General features: G+C 33.5%; 1 protein-coding gene across 1 annotated transcript in view; it reads left to right on the forward strand.

Annotated features, from left to right (window-relative positions):
• Positions 1-14,833: 14,833 nt before the first annotated feature.
• LOC115626371 (dual oxidase maturation factor 1) overlaps positions 14,834-23,454 on the forward strand; it is a 31,643-nt gene continuing 23,022 nt past the window's right edge. The window contains exons 1-2 of the mRNA XM_030521726.1: positions 14,834-15,102; positions 21,083-21,213. The gene's annotated coding sequence lies outside the window, so the exon portion shown is untranslated. The remainder of the gene's footprint in view (positions 15,103-21,082; positions 21,214-23,454) is intronic.

Here is a 23,454-nt window from a genome sequence, read left to right on the forward strand (position 1 = left end):
TAATTGCCAGATCGCATTCTCTCTACTCCATTAATTGCGACCAACAATTTGCCTGCTCTATGCGGGTGCATCAAAAAAAGTGCAGGTGTTGTTGTTGTTGTTGCTGCTGCTGTTAACCCATGCTGACCCTGAACTTTATGCAGCAACAACTATTGCGCCAAGTGCTTATTGTACAACAATTGAGCGCACTGCTGTTTAAATATTTGTCCAGACAACAGCCAAGCGCAGATAATATCGTCTTTATTTTAAATTCTCACAAATAAAAAAAAAGAAGAAGGAATTTTTGCCGCAAGACATTTGGTCAATTATTTGGACTGTCAGGTAATACGTATACATAGTACATGTGTAATTTGGAGGCCTTAACTGAAATTGAAATTGACCTCAGGCTGGAGATTAGTCGAAGTGAAATGTCAGAGTTGGACGATCATATACTCGTACATACATATATGCACACCAATAAGAATTGAACATGCGAATTGTGTGTGCGTGTGGTGTGTGTGTGTGTGTGTGTGTGTGTTTGTGTTGAGGTCTGTCTCTGTCTCTGCCACTGGCAAATAATTGTCTGGCATTTAATGCATTTGTTTAAGTGTTTGGCCGCGCGCTAAGCCCAATGGGCGGTACATTGCGCGCCTCAATGATGTTCCAATTAATGATAATGCTATATAGCTTTTGCGTTCGTTTGCCTGACCTCCAAAATGCACGCTCGAGTGCCCCCCACAGAGTGCCTTTATTTATTTGTATTTATGTACAAAAGTCGCATTTGTTCTGCAATTGCGTCGGGCGAGAGAACATTAACAATGCTTGCCAATTAGAAAACAAATTTTGTTTTCGTTGATTATCCATTATTATATAGAATTAAAATTTATGGTATTATTACTCTTGTAGACAAGTAATTTTTTGGATTTAAATTACGATTTTTCAAATTTATTTACTTTTTTATAAGCTATTGACAGGAAGTCTCGTGTGAAGCAGATACTAAATAGGGTCTGTTGGGATTTAAAACGAGGTGCTAACGAGTTTTTTGTCTGCTTCTGGTTAATCTCAAAATTCTGGTAACGCTCTAGGGGGACGGTTGCTGAGCAATTAATGCACGAGATATCTGAACAAATTTGACCCGGTTTATTTGTAATGGAAATATTTATTTTCGCTTTTAGGCTAAGACTGTTTTCCACATACTTGCTATAGGCCTCGGCCGGGATGGTCTTAAGTTCCTTTTGCGAATTTTTTTGTATGGCTTCAATCGATTCCCGGAGCGGATATTCGAGTTTCGAAAACAGGAAGAGTCACAAGGACACCAATCTGTTCCACACAGTGGCTGACATTAACCAACATGCATTAATTCGATCTATAGGAGATGTTAACAGCCTCTGCTATATCTGTCATACCAACAAGGCGATTTAAAAGCTCAATTTTCATCAGTTTTCCATTATTATCGTCACTTCAATATTGGATTTCAAAATAGAGCATGCTTCCACAAATATGGGTCTACATTTATTCCTAACAGTATTTAATAAATGCATATATTGGTAACTGTATGGTTTTTCATATTTTTCGAAAACTTGACACCTACATTTCCCTTTAGTCTAGCAGTTCCCATCGGCCTTCCTCATGCTGACCGCTTAAACTTTGTTTTGCTAATTCATGCAACAAAACAATTGTTGCCACATTGGCGCTTAAATTGAAATTTCAACTTTGTAGCAACCGCCTGACCATTGAAGGTTGGAAAACCACGAGCGCTTTCAGTTTTTTTTTGTGTTGTGCTGTGTTGTTTTGTTTATTGCGGCCTAGGGTTAATAAACTTCAACTTGAAATGTGCTAAAGGTTAGCTCGAACCACTTACCCAGTTAGAAATTAATTAAAATGTGCAAACAGCCAACAAACAAAAACAAACAAACAGAAATGAAAAGCTGCAATTTGTTGCGCCGAGTACTTTAAATTATTGCTTTGTACAATAAAATACAATACTTGAACATAATTATAAAAGTGTTGACGGTTTTTAATTTGTTGCTGTTGGGGAGCACAAGGTTGATTTTATTTAAGAATATTCTATATTATAAATGTAAATAATGTAAATAGCACAATTAGTTAATATATTATAATATTAATTGTATGTAAAACGAAAACAAATATAGCCTAAGGCCCTAGTAGCCACTTTATAAGCCTGTTAGCTGTTAGTTTTAACTTTGAGCTAGCCCCATAAATAAATAAATAATTTAAGAATATTCTAAAATAAAATAAAATAAATTAAAACTGAATTTAAAATACAACTAATTAAATAAGTTGCTTTCTGCATTTTAAGAAGCAATAAAATTTAGAACTCAGCATACTCTAAAATGTTATAAATATTTTTAAATAAAAATGAGTAAAAGACAAAGCTTATTTTTACACTCTCCTACTTGTCAACAATAATTGTTTTTTTTTTTCTTCTGAGAGAAAATTCTGAACAGCTTAAGAATCAGTAAAACTATTTGATCAAAAACCGTACAAATAAACTATGACCACAAAACAATGGTTTTTATTTATTGAGTTTATAAAAAGTTTAATTAAAATAAGACCTACATTTTTAGGCATTACTGACCTAAATATACATAATTTTTATTTGATAAGAAGAAAAGTTAAAACTACGTTATGTTTTCTGGTCACATTCTGTAAATTGAGTATAAGTTAAATATTTAGGTATTTTTAATGTTTATACATAGATTAAGCTAGATATTTTATGTTCAAAATAAAAGAAAGTGTTTTACAATAATATGTTCATTTTCATTACACAGATCACATTTAAAACGTGAATAACAATGCATATAGGTACTATAGCTTTTTTATTTGTTTCATTGACAGACTGTTACTCCACTAATTCATGCCACAATTGGCTATAATACCAGCAGGTTAAGTATTCATTAACAACGTGAATTTATTGATATTTGCCGGGGCAGTCGTTGCATTGAAACAAAAGACTTGGGAAAAAAACTTGTTTTTATTGCCAACGCCTTGTCGCGAGTGTGCGATCGCTCGTTTGCCTGATCGCCTGATCGACCGATCGCTGCTCATGTGGTGGCATGTAAAAAGTGAAAATATTATGCAACTTCAATGCAACTTGTCTCTCGTCGCATTGTCTCCACTCACCTTGTGCGCAATAAATTCAATGAAACAATTTTCTCAATTTTTTAATTGCAATTAATTTTTGCGCTTTGCCGCAACTTGTTCTTGTTCAGCAACATGCTAGAGGATATACTAAGAGTATGTACAAGTAAGTGTATATGACGATTATGCCAATTATGCAATTAGATTTGACATGGCTGTCTCAGCTTGATGGCTAGCATTGTTTCAATCGTTAATTAATTATGTAGGCACTCATATTTAAAGCTGCGCATAAATATTATAGTAGTCAGTATATCGAGTGACCGGCACTACTTCATCCATGGCCTGGAGCTCGGTTCGTTGCGTTTGTTTTACAACAAACTCAAATGCTTAAACGTCAAAATAAATGCGAAAAGCAAACAATAAACCAAAGAGCACTCGATCAGCTCTCAAAGATGCCATAGGCCACCAAAGCTTACGATTACATTAGGGGTATGTGAAGAGCTATATGCCAACAACACAGCGGATGTGCAGAGCCTCCCATTGATCTTGATTAGCTGGGAGATTATTAGTAGACATGTATATACGAGTATGTACAATAAAAACTCTATGAAGGTCATGGCTAAGAGCCAACAAGGGGCGTCAGTTACAAGATTTACATTTCGTAGATGCCCACAGATAAGGGCAGACCCCGCACGATGTTCACGCCGTTGTGTGCAGAGGTCAGAGGCTTTGGTTTTTATATTTTTGATTGTTATGTGAGGAAAAATGACTGTACTTAAATGAAACATTTGATGCCATCATGTAAGTCACGAGGGCAGTTTAAGCAATGAATAATGAACATTTTGAGTAGCCTCTATGAATGGACATGTTTCCAAGCAAATTTTTAATATTATCATTTTACTTCTTAACTTCTGAACTGGCTTCTTAGTTCTGATTATCGAAAAGCAGAAGAAAAATGTAGATTCGTTAATAATCTAAGCTAGTTATTAATTATTGTTGGAGCATTAGGAGGATTAAATCAAACTTCTTTACGGAAACTTATAGCATTTTCTTCTGTTAACCAAATGGTTATATTCAACCTAAATAGGTTGAATATTAAGAGCTTTATATGTAAATGAAATAAATTGATTAATTTATTTTTTATTTTATTCTTTTTTATCATTTATTTTAACATTTTTATATTGAATATTTTTAAATTATTTCATTTAAGTCAGCTATTTTCAAGATTCTTTACGAATTTGTTATTCAGCATTTATATTAAATTATCAAGAAAATAACTGAATTTATAAAATTAATTTTAATAATTTTAATATAAACCTATACATAATTTTTTCTTCTATATCATTATTTTGATTAATAATTATCAGAATTATTTTTTTTATACTTTAAGGCTTTAAGTTAAATAAACTAATAGCCTTCAAATCTAGAAATATAGGAATATTCAATTGTTACTTTCTGTTAATTTGTTTATAGAACTAAACCTATTTGGAAAGGTATTCAATAATTATATCCTATTATGATAAAGACAAAGTGGTTTTGTAAATTTGTGAGTATTCTAATGTTTCGAAAAATCAACATGATATCAAAATTGTATTAAAGGAAACAATGGTATCTAAAATATACATACAAAGTTTTGTAGGTTTTATAAAAAATATTTATGTATACCAACCACACTCTGATCCGAAAGAGTTTCATTTTCAAATAAAGGTTTAAAAATGCTTGCAACAGTGTTGTCGGATATTGCTTTACAATTAATGTATTGATCTAATAAGTAGATGGTATCTAAAAACAGTATTATATGAAATAATTAATAAAAATGATTGATATCGCTACTTTTGAATAGACTGTGTATGTTTAAGATATCGATGTTAAGTTATTGATGGCAGAATAATAAATAAAGAGGTATAGAATTGGATTGTGGGATCATGGAAAAGGTATGTAGATCAGCCTTCGGTCGCATTTTCTATCGATGTTAAGTAATTGATGGCAGAATAATAAATAAAGAGGTATAGAATTGGATTGTGGGATCATGGAAAAGGTATGTAGATCCGCCTTCGGTCGCATTTTTTGAAAAGAAAAAACAAAATGCTTTCCAAAGTTGAAAAGGAATTACCAATGTGAATTTTGTAAGTGCCCCTCGCTTGCATTTGAAGCTGTGCCCACTCACTTCTGTCTACTTGTATGTATGCGTCATAGCCCAAATAAGGAAGTCATAAAAACGAATGTCAATTACAATACGAAACGCAATAAATAATAAACATTGCGCATACGCCATGTAAAACGAACAACTGAATGAATAAACGAATGCTACGAGTATGATTTGCCTTTATTTAAACTTGCAACTAACTATGTATAAGCGAGTGTATATCAATATGTATATATGTGTGTGTGTGTGTGTGTGCTAACAAATAAAAAATTCACAGCCAGTCTGACACAGCCGGGGCACAAAATCGGGCAGCGTTTATGGCTACGCATTAAATTAAAATCATGAAGTTCAAATACCGACAACAACAATAACAACAACAACCAAATCAAAATCAAGTGTAGCTAACAAATTACTACGCGCTGTGCATTTCGACGAGAATTGGAGAATTCATGCCTCTGTTTTATTTCGGCAACAACAACAACAACAGCAACTACAACGAAGGTCAAGTGCACGCTAAATGTGTTTGTAGATTGTGTTTTTTACATTAGTGGCGACTTTTTGTTTAATTAATTTTTAATACATCAAATGTTTTGATTTGTTTTTTGTTTCTGTTTCTGTTTTTTTTTTGTGCGTATTCAGTGGGCATGTCCGTCAGTTCCGGCCGATCTGTGACTGGCTGTGACAAGCGGCACGCAGCCTCAAAGCTCAACTATCGGACTGTCAGTGGGTCGGAGGAGGGGGCCTGTCCCTGAACCAAAACTGTCTTCCTCATGGCATTGCCGACTGTCTGTTCTATACTCGTACCCAAGCAATATTAGTTACGGCTGCCAGCCAACTGGCAATTGTTGGCTCAAGCCATGGGTTCAAGAACTAACCAACTATCGAATCATTATCATTATGCGCGAGTACTCGTACATATTGTTATAGACAATGGTAGCGCCGTCGGCTGCGTGCTCAACGAAGCGTTTGGTTTCTTGCTGAAACTATTATCGTATGTATGTACATATTTTTATATTTATGTACCTACCTATATTATATGTTTGCACTTAACACGGCCCAACTACAAATTAAAAATAATAAATTGTGCAAAATTGTGTGAAACGCCAATTAATGCGCTGCTATGTGGCAGTTATTTCAAATAAATATACAAACGAGCTTGTCTCGATGGGCGTTTTACAAAATTAAAGTCTTCAATTCGTTATATAGAAACTTGTGTCATGATCTCAGCTACAATTTAATAATAGTTGTTGAATTAACTTCGAGCAATCTACGAAAGTTAAACTAAAAGCCTTTACCAGCTGAAAGTAGCAAAGGCAGTCGCAGTTAGAATATTTAAGAAAAAATATTAATATAAATATTTTTCTTATTAAAATGGCAATACGAATAAGAAAAGAAATTTATTAAAAAAGTCAGCTAATTTTATTTTATTTTTTGCTTAAATTCCAATAAATATATTCGTGTAGAATAGCTAAATTTTATGTAATTTGTAGTTTCATTTCTACTAGCCTTTATTTATTTATTTTTAATTTTTTATCAAGCTCAGGAATGTTTGAAGTTGTTGCATATTAGTTTTATTCTATTGCTTATAATAATTTTAAATGTAATATTGACAAACAACTAAACACTAGGTATGTTATAGAAAAGTTATAATGTTTATGAAAAAAAGTTACCAAAAATTTTACTGAGAGTTTAAAAATGCATTGGAAATTTTTAGTAAGCTATCTTTAATTGGCTTGATTTTAAAAGAAAGTCAACAAAACGAACTAAATAAATTAGTATTATATACTTAATTTAAGAATCTTGGCGGCAATTAGTTTCTTGATTTAAAACGTTCGTTTAAATGGTTTTTATGCAGCTTTAGTTTTTTTGTTAAACAGTGAAGAATATTGCACGTGAACGGTTTATACTCGTATATTAGCAATATGGCACTTCTTTGGATTATAATAAAACCTCGCTCTACTTGATGGTGCATATCTCTTCACATCTCCATACTCCATATACGAACGAGACTCAAATACAGATGTCCGCCTAATCTGCAAGCAATGCACGACCTCACATCATCATCCATCGCTCATTTCAATGGGGGCCCCCATTGCTAATTAAAACATTATTGGCACTAACTACGCCTCGAGGCTAAATCGAATTAAAACCAAATTGCGAATCGCCAAAAATCGACAAAAATCCAATGAGTGGCAACGGCTATCTAGCTGACTGGCCCCAAAACAGTAGGCCGCGCTGTCAGCTGTCAAAAGCGACGCACGCCACAAAAGCAATAACAACAACAACAATATAAATAAAAACAAAAGTAACAACAACAACAACAACAACAACAAAATAGTAATAGCAATGAGCAACGGCAGTAAAAAGCACAACATAAGCAGCCGAGAAGCCTGACAATTTGTATACACTTCTACAAAAACAAAGGAAGTGTACGATTTTTGTATAAACTTTGCAGTGTACTTATGATTTCTTATTTTTTTCATTTATTAATATTATTATTATTATTATAAGTTAGCTTGGTCAGAGGCGTCAATAGATCTACCAATATAAAAATAGAAAACTTAACAGAGACAAGTTAAGAAATTAATAAAAAGCTAAGTAGTTAAAAATAGGAACAAAGGGAAGAAGAAGAGAAATAAAAAAGAATCTCAGACCAGTGGAGGGAATATATAATACTATTACTATTATCGGCTAGATATGCCCCGTTTCAGGTATGAATAAATCTACCAATATATAAATAGAAAACTTAACAGAGAAAAGCTTAGAAATTAATAAAAATTTTGTTAAAAATAGAAAGAAAGGGAAGAAGAAGAGAAATAAAAAAGAATCTCAGAACCGGTGGGGGTACTCCAAGAAGCAGTTGAAAATTTTGTGTATAAGCAGGAATACAAATATACATAGCTACTTATCTGAAAGTAAATACATAAAGCTTTTTATTGCAGATTAAATTTTGATAAATAAGAAGATTTGTGGTGCAGAAGAAAGCTGGCAGAAAGTCTGTGTTATAACTATGTGATCTATAAATGTGTATACAGAGTTTCTCGATATTGATTTGATTTCCAGTTCAAAATCAGTCTCTCTCTGCCTCTAACTCTAATAAAGACATTTAAAAAAGGGAATACATAGTGGCTAGAAGAATAAAATCTTCATCAGAAAAGTTTAGGCTTACGGAAAAGAGCATCTCAGTGTTGGTGTTTATAGAGTAGTATATGTTTTTTTTGATTTATAATTTATTTGTTTTATATGTGGGGTTGCTTGTCTGTGCACATTGTTCCAATTTTGATTGCTTTATCGTTTGCATGTGCCCGCTAATAGTTTTGAACCTCAACAAGCCGACTCGGAACGCACGCTCTGGGCGCTCGGTAGCCCAAGAGACGTCAGCGTTGACTCAGTGACCGAATGTTTTGACCATTTTATGCCATGGGCAAGGCTAGGCCAAGCTTCAATTAAAAATCTAACAAATTATTAGATTTGCATTATGCGCGCTTAGCTTTGCGAGTTTCTCAGTCTTTGTTTTTTGTTTTTTCTTCATTTCACATGTTTGTTAAAATTGAATTTTTGTTTTTTCATGAGATGTTTGCAGGGGCGCGGCTTTGACTTTGGCTGCCTCTGTGATTTCAACACTTTTGACGACGACTTGATAAATTGATTACGGCAGCTGATGTGATAACCAGAAGGTGAAAACTGGTGCAAAGGCTGCTGATATTTGGGGCAGGGGCAAGGGCTCACATCATGGCTATCTATCTAGCTGTTAACTGAAACTGAAAGTTGATTGAACTTTAAAGGTTTTCTGAGAGAGCGGGGGAAAAAAATGTGGCACTACTGCTCAAATTTTGTGTCATTGTCAATAATGCGTTGTCTGGGTGGTCGTGGTCGCTTGCTCGTGATTGACAATGATTGACAATTAAGCATAATGTGTCATAAATTTACATACAAGTGAATAAATAATAGCGATAATTTATAATATTTATATAGAGCAACGGCCTAGCTCACTGCTTCAGCAAAATGTTGAAGGTTGTAAATTGTGTTTGGGAAATCGATCGGCACGGCTCGTTGTTTCTTCCTCTTCAGTTTTATTTTTGAAAGGAAGTGAATTATAATCGATTTGCCACAGATTTTATGCGATAACAATATACAAGTAGAGTGGCATGTGTGTATGTTATATTATGTGAGTGTGTGGGCATAAGACGTGCTGGCAGTGTGGGAGCTTAAGATGTTTAAACAGCTACTGACCAACGCTTTAAGTGTTGACAGAGCTGTCTAATATGCATAGTTTAGTTCTCATAAATCGAACAATTGCAGAATGTGATTCACTTAAATAAATGGCACACACTACATTTTACAATTCAATCGGATTTCATTTACCCTTTAAATACACTTTCCTAGCTATTTCCAGAGTGGTAAAGAGAGGATTCCATTATAGACTGATAACTTAGCCATGTTTGGAGCTGCCTTTTACACAAAATAGGAGCAAATTCCTTTCGCCAATACAAATAATTCAATCTAATAACTAAGCACTGATTATGAAATGACTAAGAAATGATTTACTTTAAAAATTGTTAATGATTCAAACGTGTTTGCTTCATTTACAAAGCTGTAAACTTTGACATAATGCGGCTTCAAAAGGATTCATTCTGTATTTGTTTCATTATAGACTTGCTTTCATATATTTTACCAAAATGTAATTAAGTATTTTGTTAATATTTGTTTTAGCATCTCATTTCTCATTGATTGACAATTAATATGTGTACTCATATACATATATATAACATTATTAACAACATTTGTTTGATGTCAGAAGAAAGTATAGTATTTCATTAATATTAACAGCTTAAATAAAATAAATAAAATATATTTCTAAATGATGCATTGCTTAACATACAATCTGCCACTCACAACACGCGAATGTGTTTGACATAAGAAAATAAATTATAATAAATAAATTGAAGAAATTCTGCATTTATAAACCACGAAAAACTTAATTATAGACTGTGCTGCTATATTGAAAATTGTTTTCCAAAGTCGAGTGACGTACGTTTCTAAACAACTGAATACTTAAACACAGTTCTATTTTAAATCGTTTGACGTGGGTTTTGTTAATGGGAAATACCCTTGTTGTTATTAAATTGATATTCTTTTTTCAACGTTGATGTGATAATATGATAAATGATAATTATTGTTTTTAATAAAGAATATGACTAATGCACACTTAAAATACGTCTCTAAAATGTTCATATGAGTCAGCACATACTTTGTATTTGTAAAGAAAAGTCACTTGGAAATCGAGTTGATTTTTAGCCCTATCGATTTGAGTTTAATTCCCACACGATTTGTAAAGTGCTATACGAGTTTATTCCAAAATATGTTCTGCTTTAAAAGCTGTTATGTTGTTAAATCCATTTTGTTTTATCTGCCTGTTGTGCTGTTCGTTAACAACTTCTTTAGCACAGAGACGAAGGTCATGCTGTAAGTTCAGCTGCTTCGGTTCAGGTGATGCCCAATTATGGCGCTTGCTTGTTGTTGCAGTTGTTGTTGTTATTGTTGTTGTTGCTCTACTAAACAATCACCTTGAACTTGAGGCAACGAAGCACCCAAATGCAATCGGGTGCCTTTCCCTTTACGAGCATACTTGTACTCTCGTCGCTTGACGACAGATTGCTTTAAAAATATGAACGCGATTTCCGAGTGTGATTTCTGCTTCGTACTCGTCGGAGCAAATGTCGGACAAACGGACGGCCGTCCGTCCAGCTGGCCAGCAATTGTAGCGCGTGTTGCGCATTCTGAGCGCGCGTTACTTTGTTGCTTGGCATACGGACCAACGACCGTCCTCGGAAACTTAAGCGCATTCCATAAGCAAAGTGACATATCCGTATGGCAAATTTTTTGTTAGTCTTCTATTCGATTTTGAGTTGATTTCCATTTCTGTATAGTATATTTATTCGTATCGATGACTCGCGCTGACGTGACCAAAAACAGCGTAATTCAGAAGTTTTATTTCTGTATTATTGTTTTGTTTTGGTTGTGTGCGATTAAGTTTTCATTTTCGCGCTGCAATAAAACAAATCAACGCCAAGCCACAATCGAAAAGCGCGCAAAGGGCAACAAGTTGTAGGCAACTGGTCTGCAATTTAGTTCCACTGCCAGTCACTGACCGCTGGCCGACCTTGCGCATTAATTTAGTCAAATTGTCGGCGATTTAGTATTAAAGTTCAATAGTTTTTTACGTTGCCAAGGCAAAAGCTTAAAGTCTATTTAATGATATATGTTTGGTATTATGCTTAGAACAAAAGACTAAGGCAACGAACTTGCTGCCAAGCAACTAAATTTTGATAAGTTGCTTATGGAATTTTACACATGACTGAAATAAACCAATTCGATGCGATTTAGTGTGACAAAATTATGAATATAGTATTTACATATAATACGGGGTTAAGCAAAGGTGGTTTTTCCACAAATTTATAAAAGCAAATTAATAATAAATTATAGTAAACAAGTTAGTTGCAGTATAAAAAAGTATTGCCAGCAATCCGCCTCACAAATCCACACATTGTTTATTTTCAATGCATTTATACTTCCATTCCATATCTGGTTTATATTTGAATTTAAACTCTTTTTTAGGTAACCAAAGATCTAATTACTAAGTAAAGAAAAGCAGCTTTAAAGGAAAATCTGTAATATAGAATACACAGTAAGTGTTGCTTTACAAGAGTAAAATAGATAAACCCTTTTATGGTGATAAAGCTCTACAAAAGTGTTTATCAAGACGATTTGTTTACTAAAGCGCTATTTAGATGAACAAGGTAAATATTTATAACAATGTGAATTAAAAAGAAGAAAAATGGTCTTGGCTCTAGAATATTTATAGAATTCAATAGACAGGTCTGACGGTTTATACTTTTTTAAACATCTAGATTTAATATTTTTCAAGTTTGGAAGTCCTGGTAAAAGCATTTGACATAATAGAGAAAAAGAGAATTAAGAATGTCAAAAAAAAGGAAGTATAGTATGACAATACTTTTCTACTAAAGTTCAAATTTAATATCAACAATAAATATATAATAAGGTTTGAAGAAGGCTAATGAGCTTAGAGTTAAGAAAATCGATTGCTTGATAGTATTTGTTGGTCGGTTTTATGAAAATATTCGTGAATGCTGATCTAATTGAACCAAGTATTTGAATATTATAATAGGAGACATATAAATGTTTTGAAACAAGAAAGTACCATCCAACAAAAAAGGATGAAAAAACTCTTTTCTATGTTCTTTTAAATAATGATGTCGAAATGATCAGAGCAATTAATTGTTGAGGTCGATTAAGCAACAAACCTGTGGACAAAGCGATTAATTACGTTTGAAAGCTTCCAGCCGATGATTTTAAAATGTTATGCCTCACAGGCATAACTAATTGAGCAAAATAATTACGTTTTATTTTTAGTCTTTGCTGTAATTTTTAGTATAGCCTGAGAGAGGATTCTAGATCTGCATAATTTTGTGAATTCATTTTATTCTATTTCGATCTAAAAATGGAAAGTTAACGTAGACTAGAACTTTAGTTATGCATAAAAGATGTTATACATTCATAAACAAAAGACTTAGGTAACAAACTTTGCGATAAACCATATATTTCTATTTTTTTGCCATTGAGTTATATTTGCCTTTTATTGTATTTGGATTTTTAGCAATATTTTGGTTCAAAGCCCACAAAACGAACCATCAAAGTCAACACTTGGGATGCCGAACATGCATATTTGTGCAATGCTGGTGCGTGTGTGTTTTATGGCTAATTTAGCACATCATAAAAGTGGCAGCCACCTCAGTGACTGCCACCAACTGCCACTTGTTCTGCCTGTTTCTGTTTGTCTGCCAAATTTGCGCCCGTCAAGTCAAGCAGCCAAAGCAAACAAATCTCGATGAGATCAAAGAGGCAATAGTTGCGTCGCACGGTAGTCGCTACAAAATTAAATATTAATTACATGCAATGCAACAACAACAACAACAACAGCAGCAATAGCAACAAAAGATGCTAATTCAATTAGCAATCGTCAACGACTTCAAGTTGTCAGCAACGGCATCATTATTGGAATGTTTTTTCAACATTTCTTGCCACCATTGCAGGTTGGGTCTAGGCTGGAGATTGTTAACTAATTAGTTTTTAGAAGTTCTACAGCATATTTCATTTATTTGTTTATAGATATATAGATATAGTTTCCAGCTACAATGGACAATGGCCACCTTGATATTGATAATTAAGTTGTGCACAGCAAAGTGAACGAGTTTTTACTTGTCTTAATGATTTACTTTTGAAAGCAACAGTCAAGCAAGCTCAAGGTCGGCCAGGACTTGGCAACCCTCAGTGCTGCCCTGCTAGGTAAGTAGTGCCCATCACTCTCATCAAAAACTCATTTAACCCAGTAATGCAGCTGTGTGTGATTTAACAGACGTTGGCCGTATTACTAAAGGTTCTCTACAGCTGTAGGAATCTGAAGGTTCCAGTGCAATGTCAGTTGCAATCTTTATTAAATTTATGAAATTGGAAATAGAAAGCTTCCCCAACGTATTGCAGGTGTTTTTTAGACTTAATTCTCCTTTTGTTGGAGTTTTTAAAGCTTTTTGAACTTTTAAAAGGCCCATGTTTCGTCTAACTACAGTATTTTGCGGCTTATGTTTGTTGATCTAATAAATAAATAAGCGATAATTTTCTGCTAAGCTCTCAAAAATATTCAACTCGTTTTTTTGCGTTCGCCAATTCAATCGAAAATCTTTGTAATTACGAAATCGCAAATGTATGTATGAGTGTACAAATTAAATAGAACCTTGATTTAATTAATTTCAAAGCGAAATTTCACACATATTTAATAGGACTACACTCAGAAAAAATGAAACTATAAATATGTTGGATTTAAGACTATTTTGTTTTTAATATCTTAAAGAATTTATTTAATTGAGTTTTTTTGAATCCATGAATTCAAAAATGGACTAGAATTCCCAAGTCGATTTCGATTTCCTTAGTAAAAGAAATATCATTATTTACATCAATTTGAAAATGTCTTCCTTTCAAAAATATGTTTTCATTGAAACAGTTAAATATATCTACATAGTAGAGAAAACAAATAAAGTAGTAAAAATAATTTAAAAATATAAAATAAATTTTAGAGCCTGAAGAGCATTTTAAAGCATAATTTCAAGTTTGTAAATATCTGTCATATAAATTTTCTAAGAATATTTAAATAGCTAGACATTTCTTCTAACCATTCGATGAAGTCTCTCAAACATGTTTGCTAAATAACTTCGAATCTAATCTACTATTCTATTTGTATCGTCTATAATCTTCCCATCAATTATTTCAATTTTTCAAAACATTTATCACAAACATTTCTTGTATGGATTCTTACAAATTTTAGAATTCTAGCGTATATCGAATATGGGTTAAGTCGCGCAAATTGTACAGAAAGCTTTGTTCGAGCTTTTTCAGTTCGAAAACTGTTATTCGAAAGGTGGCGCGCGCAGCTTAGTGCTCTCCACGTTTGCTTTAGTTTGTGCGCTCGCTGCCTTTGGTGCTCAGTTTTATACGGACAAGCGTTTGAAGCGGACGCGAGTGATCGGCATAAGAGTGAAAAGCGCGCGCAGGCGCAACAATAACAACAACGCTAAAGCAACAACAACGACGACGACGAAGCGAAGACGAAATTTATTATTTGTGTTTACTTGTTTGCATTTGTTTGTTTCTTGTGTTATGCCATTAACGAGGCGGAGATAAATTTTAAACAAAAGGCAATAAAAAAAATCAGCCAAAAAGTTTGCCAAAATAAAAACTATAAAAAAGCGAGTAAACAAACCCACAAAGCCGCAGTCCAAATTGTTGTAATTTTTAAACGGGTAATATAACGGTTCGAAATTATAATATTGCCATTTCTATGTTTATTTACATATATGAGCTGTGTGTGTGTGTGTGTGTGTCTGTATTTGTTAGGCATAAATCACAATAAACAGAAAATATTTGCGTGCTCCCAAAACAAAATGCTCGAAAAGTAAAAATTGTGCCAGTCGATAAAGTTTCAAAAGAAAAAAAAGCGATTGCAGAAAAATGTACATAATTAAAGTAAATAAATATGGGGAAAATATTATAAGACTGTGAAAATAAACACAACAAAATGCAATGGAGCGCAATGTATACTGCAGACAATGTGTGGTAATTTGTTTATATAAAGCCACGATACGTAAAATTTATAACAATAGGCTTTTATAGTGCGCGACGGCATGAAAATACAAATTGTGTTGTAATATGAAGTGCAAAAATTGTTAAATATAATATGAAATAATTGGAAAAAAGACAGAGAAACATTTTGTGTACAAGTTGTTTGATGTTTTCCTCTGCGCGTTTCTCTTTAAAAATGTAATGCAACTAATGTTCAATAGACAAGCAAAATAAAAATTTTAAAGTATCTATAAAAAAAGGTTTTAAAAACGCTATACTTGGATGACTGAGAGCAACCGGAATTTTGGGAATGCGGTTCTTAAATAATTAAACATTAAATTAAACCGAAAAACTATTTAAATATCAAATAAAGATCATTTTTATCGATTATTAGAATTTTTGAAAATACCAGCAGAGAATTAATCCAAATAGTCACCAGCATAGATCAAGATGCATTTCGAACGTATGTTTTAAGCTGGCTTTTTCTTCCGAACTGGTACAAGCCTTTATCCTTTAGCCAATCAAGCGAAAATGGGAAGTGGTTGATGGTTTTTGTTTTTTTGTCAACAAATCAATCCAAATTTTCTTTTTGTTTGAAAGGTTTAAAAATAACAAAATTAAGCCCAACAATAACCATTTAATAACATTGTTATCATTTTCGATTTCTCCGTATTATTTCTCTTTTCTGTAGGATCTACGTTGCATATGTACATATACATTGTTGCTCTATTTATATTCTGGCCAAACAATATGGTCATTAATGAATTTAATTCGTTTTGTTAGATGTCTTTTTTTTTGTTGTAAGAAGAGGCTCTGTGCTATTGTTTATACGCTTGTCTACATATTCAATTTATTTCTTTTAGTATTTGTAGAACTGGCAAATGGATTCTGCCTTGAGCAACTTATTTATTTGACACAGCGCGAGGACGTTTACATGTTTTAGGGTCTGCTATGAATTTTATAGCATTACGCACCATTGTAGGAGAACCTATAATTATATGTTTGATTTTGAATTTTTTATAGTTCAGTTTTATAGTTTTCTGGTGTTATACAGCAACCAAAGCTTTATGTTTTCTTTCGTTGACCTGGTGGAAGCGAAAGTTGTCGCCTAGCACTAATTTCCTGGCAGACTTTCTTTGTGGATGTCTACGTAATCCTTGTGGTTCATTATGTGGTCGATATATACAGGATTGATTGCTCCATTTGTCGCCAAGCAGCGATCCGTTCTTTCCCTATAAAAGTTGAAGTCCCTTAATGCCAAATATGTTATTCTTCTATGTACTATTTGGCATAATTCACTTTATAAACTGCTGATACTCGCTTTAGTTGCTTCATCCGTGAGCTAAAAACATTCTCCATTTCCATGAAAGCCTAACAGCTGTACGTCTCCCACTCGTACACACATGAAACGCATAAAAAGCATAAAATTCAAATGAATTAATTGTCCAATATTTAGGGATTAATTAAAAAGCCATCAATCTTCAAAGTCCAAAATGCGCAACACATCAAATGGGAAAACATAAAAGCACGAACCAAAATGATATCAGAGCGTTTTTTGGGGGGAAAACGTGCACGCTGTTTTTTTTTTTCTTATAGCCGTATTTTCCCTTGCTTTGTTGTGCTCTTAGCGCTTACTTAACGCTCATTTGTTTATGTCTATTTCTTCTTCTTCAATTGTGCTTTTGTGTGTTTATTTCGGGTGTGTGTGTGTGTGTGAGTGCAACAAGTGACGAGCAAAGCGGGCGCCCATTTTTGCGGCCTCTGCTTATTTTTTTTTTCTCGCTGCTCACTCAACAACTGCAACTGTAATTTCCCTGTCATGTACCAGACGATTACTTCATCGCGGCTGCAACGTTTTATTTCCTATATTGGGTGTGCTGTGTGGACCAGACACCCGGCCCCCTACCCACTAGCCCCCCGGCAAAGTGTGTAACTGACCCCACACGACAAACTGACCAGCAGCACAGAAGAAAAGAAACAAAAAACACAAAAAAGACACAGAGGAAAAATGGCAAACCCAGTAAATTGAACAGCAACGAACAAAAAGAGAAAAAAATGGCATAAAAAGCCGGTTGAAGGCGAGAGACACTTACATATTTACACGCACCAGCGCTCATTGAACACAGCAATGAAAGCAAAAGCGGCGGCAACAACAACATTGCCAGCAACAATAACAACAACAGCAGCAGCGTCAGCAGCAGAAACAACAAACAGGCGCGACACAAAAACCTGTAGTGCCAAGCTTTTAAAACATTTTCAGTGTTGTTGTCAGGGTCGTAGCAAAGGGGGAGGAGGGAAGAGCAGTTGATACGTTTCCATCACTACTTTGAATTCTTACAGAACTGAAACTATTTAATATTTGATGGAAAAAAAAAAAACAATTCCCTTATGGTTAAATAATCTGAATGAGTAGCTAGTTTTTATTTCAAGTCATTAGCGATGTAAAATGGTAATACCAATAATTTCTTTATATAATATTTAGGGAACATGTGAAATAATCATTGAAAACTATAGCACCAGTTGGCCAATTTTTTCTATTTGTTTTTTGCGATTTTAAAATATATAAAGAAAGAAAAATTAAGAAATTTAGCAAATTTAGTTAATTTTTAAAATCTTTTAGACTATTTGCATAATAGTAAATTCCGTTACATTCTAATTGCTCTTCATTACGTTTTTTTATTATACATAAATACTTTATTATTATTTACGAACGTTAGTTGCTAAAAAAAAATAGTCAGCCATAAAAGTGTGGATTTATTTTGCAACTTCTGATTTTAGTTTGCTTCCAAAACATAAGTACTTTATCGTCATTTCACAAAACTTTCGCAACGAAAAAGGCATTCCTCACAGACTCTGATCGCAAGTTTTTATTTTAATATTGTAAATGTAACCAAGATTCATTTACTCAGCAATTTAGATCTTGACCACCCCTAAATGAGATCCTGGCTACGCCCATGCTTGTTGATTATGTCAATTTTTACATGTTCATGCGTTGGCTTCATTTCCTCAACGTGCAGACAAACAAACAAACGGAGCGGCAGCAATTTCACTTTCGTTGGACTTGAAAAAAAAAAAACAAAAATAAATAAAAAGCTGCAGCCGCATACTTACTGAGAAACTTGAGAGCAGGGGCCAGCCACAGATTGAAATACAGAGAGAGAGAGAGAGAGAGCGCCAGAGAGAGAGGGAATGAGAGAGAACGAACGCGCATAAAGCAAGTTTTGTGCATTGTGGATGCTGCTGCTGCTGCTGTTGGCCGCTGCATAGTTTCATTTTCATTTTGTAACTGTAATTTCTGTGCCATTGTTGCTGTTTCTGCTTGGACAGCTACACAAGCTTTCTATACTCTACATACATACATGTGTGTATGTGGTATGGGGGAGTATGAATGATTTTCGAATTATGCTGCGACTCATTTATAAAGAACCAACATTTTCAAGTTCCCAATTCTTTTACATAATAAACACATTTATTTTCTTATGATGCAAGTTTTTAAATGGGCTCATCTGTTCTATCCAATGTTACTTTTTTCAGAGCATCTACCAACCAGTTTTGGCTGAGCGCTCAATATTTGTACTAATTAGAATGAAAAATTAGAATACGATATGTATATGAATATAGTATAGTACTATATTCTAAGCTATTATATAAATGTCAGTATGACTTCCATAATCCGAACAATACCAAAATAAAATAAATTCCAAACATAAGAACTTAATAAAAATAACAACATTATTGCGAATAAAATAAAGCTTTTTTTTTAATAAAAAATTGAATAAATTTTCTATTTGGAACAAAAGTTAAATCATGGCTTTAAATGTTTTTGAACTAGAAAAGATCCCGACTTTATAATATTGTCTGTTTTCAAACATTGTATTCTAATTATAATTCTTGAGGGCACAAAGAATGTTTGCAGCTAGAAAAGTAATATATTTTAAATACTCCTGATCTTATGAAATTGTTCCATTCAAATTTTGTTTTTTAACACACATGGACAAATATTTTACTAATCTTCAAAGGTTATTGAAGGATAAGTTTTATATAACTTAGAAAATTACTTTATGTGGTGTGTGTGTGTTTGTATTTTTAGACAACGATTTAAGCTTTTTCTTTCTGGTATATTACGAAGATATACTTTTAAAACGAAACTGGAACTTTTCAATTAAAAAGAGTGTCCATATCTACATATACATACGTATGGTATAATCAATGGAACATTTTTTTTTTTTTTTTTGGTTCAGCTACTTTCTAACCTTTGAACATTTTCTATCCACTTTCTTTGCATTTACTCTGCTTTCCTTTTAAATAATAATTCTTAGAAAAGCTTGTGAGAGTATGCGAGCTTCGTTGCAGGTAGGCAGTGTGTCTTGGCTCGTTTCTGTTGATTTTGTTGTGTGTTGCTTTTCGTTACGCGTTTACGTGTGAATGTAACGTAGTGGCGAGACAAAGGCGGCACTAACGTAACAGTATGTACTTGTATGTTTTAGTTTTGAGGCTTGTAATATTACCACATGAGGCGGCGTGCGGCGCTTGCAACGCGTTTTACGTTTTTGGTGCCAAGTCCAACGCTTAGCGTGGAGTTACATGCGGCAAACAGACGAACTTACATACACAAATACCCACAAACATACATACATACATATAGACACATATATGTGTGTCTGCACCGACATTTGCGGTTGCTTCGCTTTTGACGCCTCTTACATACAGTGTTTAATTTGATGTAGATGGTTGTTGTTTTTGTTTTTGTTGCTGTTGCTGGGCTGTTGGGCAAGCAATCGGGCTAATAAAGCGTCCATGTAAAAAAATAAAAAATAAAATATAAACCTTTGACAGCTCTTTATATATGTTTGCATGTATGTATGTGTGTGTGTGTGTGTGTATGCCCGTTTGCCACACACATGCCACAAAAATGCGAAGGTCAGTCCATATAGGCACGGATTTTTGTGTTTTTCTCTCTTTATTTCAATTTTTTCTTTACATTTTACATTTACGTGATTTTTGTGCCGTCGCGTCGCCGCGCTGTTGTCAGTTGCGAAAAATTCTAATTATAAATGAAACAATTTATTACCGGGTTTTAAAAATAAAATGCAATTTATGTGCAAAGTCAGGCCGTGCCGTACTCGTTAAACCGGTTAACAGCGAACTAAAACAACAACAACAATAGCCACAAGCGAATGAAAACATTGTAAAAAAAGGGGCGCTGCATAAAGTATTTTTTCTTTCTGTGTTTAAAGAATTGTCCAAACAAAATAAAACGAGGCATTCACAAATTTTCAATCGCTTAAATTAATGTTGCTAATTAAAAACACACAAAGTCTAGCTAGTAGCAGCTGCAAAAAAAAAAAACATTATTTATAACTAATTTTGTACAACACTTATCTGAAAATATATATTGAACAAAAAAAGAAGAAGAAAAAACCAAACAATAAATACGCTGAGCAAAAACAGATGTGCAAATAAAAAATTAAATTATAAATGTTCAGCAAATATTAATGGAAAATATGAAATACGTGCAATTTTTTTCCGCTCTGTACATATATGTGTGTCAGTGTGTGTCAGTGTGTGTGTGTGTGTGTATTTGCATTTGACTTGGTTCATTAATCAAGGCGAGCCAATCAAATAAATCAATTAATAACAAATGCAAATTTTATTGTTTAGATGTTGTTAAACAACTGCCGCTTGAAGTGAAGCACAAAAGTACACAAATTTTAAACGACATTTTCATTGGATTGACAACAAATTCAACAATAAGACAATATTTTTATGCCGATTTCAACTTGACAAGTTTGGTAAGTACAAACAATTTGGATGGTCAAATATTGTTGAATAACATTTAAAGTTATTCCACGATTTAGTTAAGACAAGCAAATAGCAAAATTAAGTATCACTAATTGGTTTGAAAATTATTTGCATCTCTGACCTAATATTGGAATATAATTGAAATTAAATTAAGGGTGTTATTGCCTTATCATTATCATAGATGGGAAAATACTGTGAAATACCATTTTAGTTATTCCTCGATTTAGTTAAGGTATGGTCAGACAGACAAATAATTGGCACGCGGATTTGTCGAGGGCTACAAGAGCACGTCATAAAGTTAAGTTAAATAATGTTAAAGTTCGTGAATTAATTTATTGGTCTGTGTTCATTTAAATACTAAATTTTTCATTGTGTGAAGAAATTAATGATTTTGTTCATTTTAAAAAGTGGAGTACGAATTTAATTGTAATCTTTAGTATAAAGTTTCATTCAACTTTTAACTTTAAAGAATGAATAGTATAGAATATTATTTCAACGAAGAAGAAATCTGCAATGGAACTTTAATTGATTTGATTTTCTAAATCCCATTCTGGAAATACAATAAACTATTGAATGTTTGACAAGCAATAAAAGCGGATTATTTTAATTATTTTAATTATTTTCTATAAAATTATCACTTTCTTGCAAATAAATAGATAGAAAGCTTAGCTGGAAAAGGGAAAATTTTATTAAAAAGAATTTACTGCTGACGTGACTGTTTTGTTCGTATAGATTGCGTATAGATTTATAAGTTCAGATTACGATTTTTAAAGTCAAAATAAAGACCATCCCGTATGCAAGAACTATATTAGAACAATTACAATTACTCTTCATAAAATCAAAGCACGTTTCACAGAGCAAGCGCTACTTATAATAAAAAGAGGCCGACAGTGCATGAATTTAAAACAGCTCTCTCTGAAATAGAAGAAAAAAGAATTTATATACATACGTATAGTATATGAGGAAAAACAAATTGGAAGTAGAAATAAGAACAAGTTGCAAAGTTTAAAATAAACATTAAATTAAATAGCTATAATATTAGTGGAGTGCTGTACGTGCTGTAACTTTATTTATATTTAATAAAAAGATCTATGTTCAATAATAAATTTGAAGAGCAAAGAACATCCTAAAGCAGCTAAGTTACCTTTGAAGAGCAAGGTTTGGACAGTCGCAAGCTTTATTCTATATATTCAATATATCACAGCAGCGATCAGTTACTTTTAAATCGGTTGCAAAGCAATTAAGCAACGACTAGGAATACGTTGAAAGTATTTTATCTGCAGGCAAATCATTCGGAATTTCCAAATGCCTCAGGTCCGTGCCACACACACACACAGCAAGCAATGGTATTCGAAACTCCATCGCAGCTTATTCCCACTGCTCGGCTTTTACAAGCCGCTAGAAGAGAACTTCGTCAAGTGTTGTTGGGAGGGAAAAACCAGACAGATCGACAGGCAGACAGACAGACATAGAGGCAAGACTCTTGAAGACACATCCGTGTGCTGGCACACGTACCTCGTGGCGTATAAGTAATTTTTTGGATTTTTAATTCTTGTTTCCCAGGTTTGTACAGTAATTTTGTTTTTATTATCTCTTTACTTAATTATATCTGTGAACTGCGTCAGTTCTTCAGCCAGCTGATGTGAGCACCCCTGGGCCACTCAGCCCCTTCACAACAACAATTTAACAATTTAACAATTTATTGTTGTTAATTTGTTTGTCGTCGAATCCGGTTCTAGACTCATTTCTGGTTTTTAAGCCACAAAACGCAAACAAATTTTGTAGACCGTTGAAATTCCTTTGTTTGTTTTATTCGCTTGCCTTATAACAAATTCTAAGATTGTGTGACGGCCTTTTTTTAAGTTGTTTTTTTTTTTTTTTGTTATTAATTTAATATTTTGTTGTGTGCGTGAGAGCTTTGGTTGACTTTATGATTATTGTTAGTGTTCTTTTTTTTGTTTGGTTTTTTTTTACATTTCCGGGTCCATAATGACAATTGCGAAGTGAAGCAAAACCTTTTCCTTTTACAATTAATTCGCAAATATATTTGCAAATAGTAGCTATATATGGTATGCCGCCTGTCGTTCGTGGATCTTTTGATATCGGCGGAGCTAATGCTGATGGCGATGCTGCTGCTAATGCCGATGCTTAAGCGCTTAGTCACGATCGCGCTCAGAAGCGTGCGATGTGTGCGAATGCAGATACATCTGCTGGCAGCTGCCAGATGGCAG

The sequence above is a fragment of the Scaptodrosophila lebanonensis genome, unplaced genomic scaffold (assembly GCF_003285725.1).
Source record: "Scaptodrosophila lebanonensis strain 11010-0011.00,11010-0021.00 unplaced genomic scaffold, SlebRS2 tig00000085-arrow-pilon, whole genome shotgun sequence".
Classification (NCBI taxonomy): Eukaryota; Metazoa; Arthropoda; class Insecta; order Diptera; family Drosophilidae; genus Scaptodrosophila; species Scaptodrosophila lebanonensis.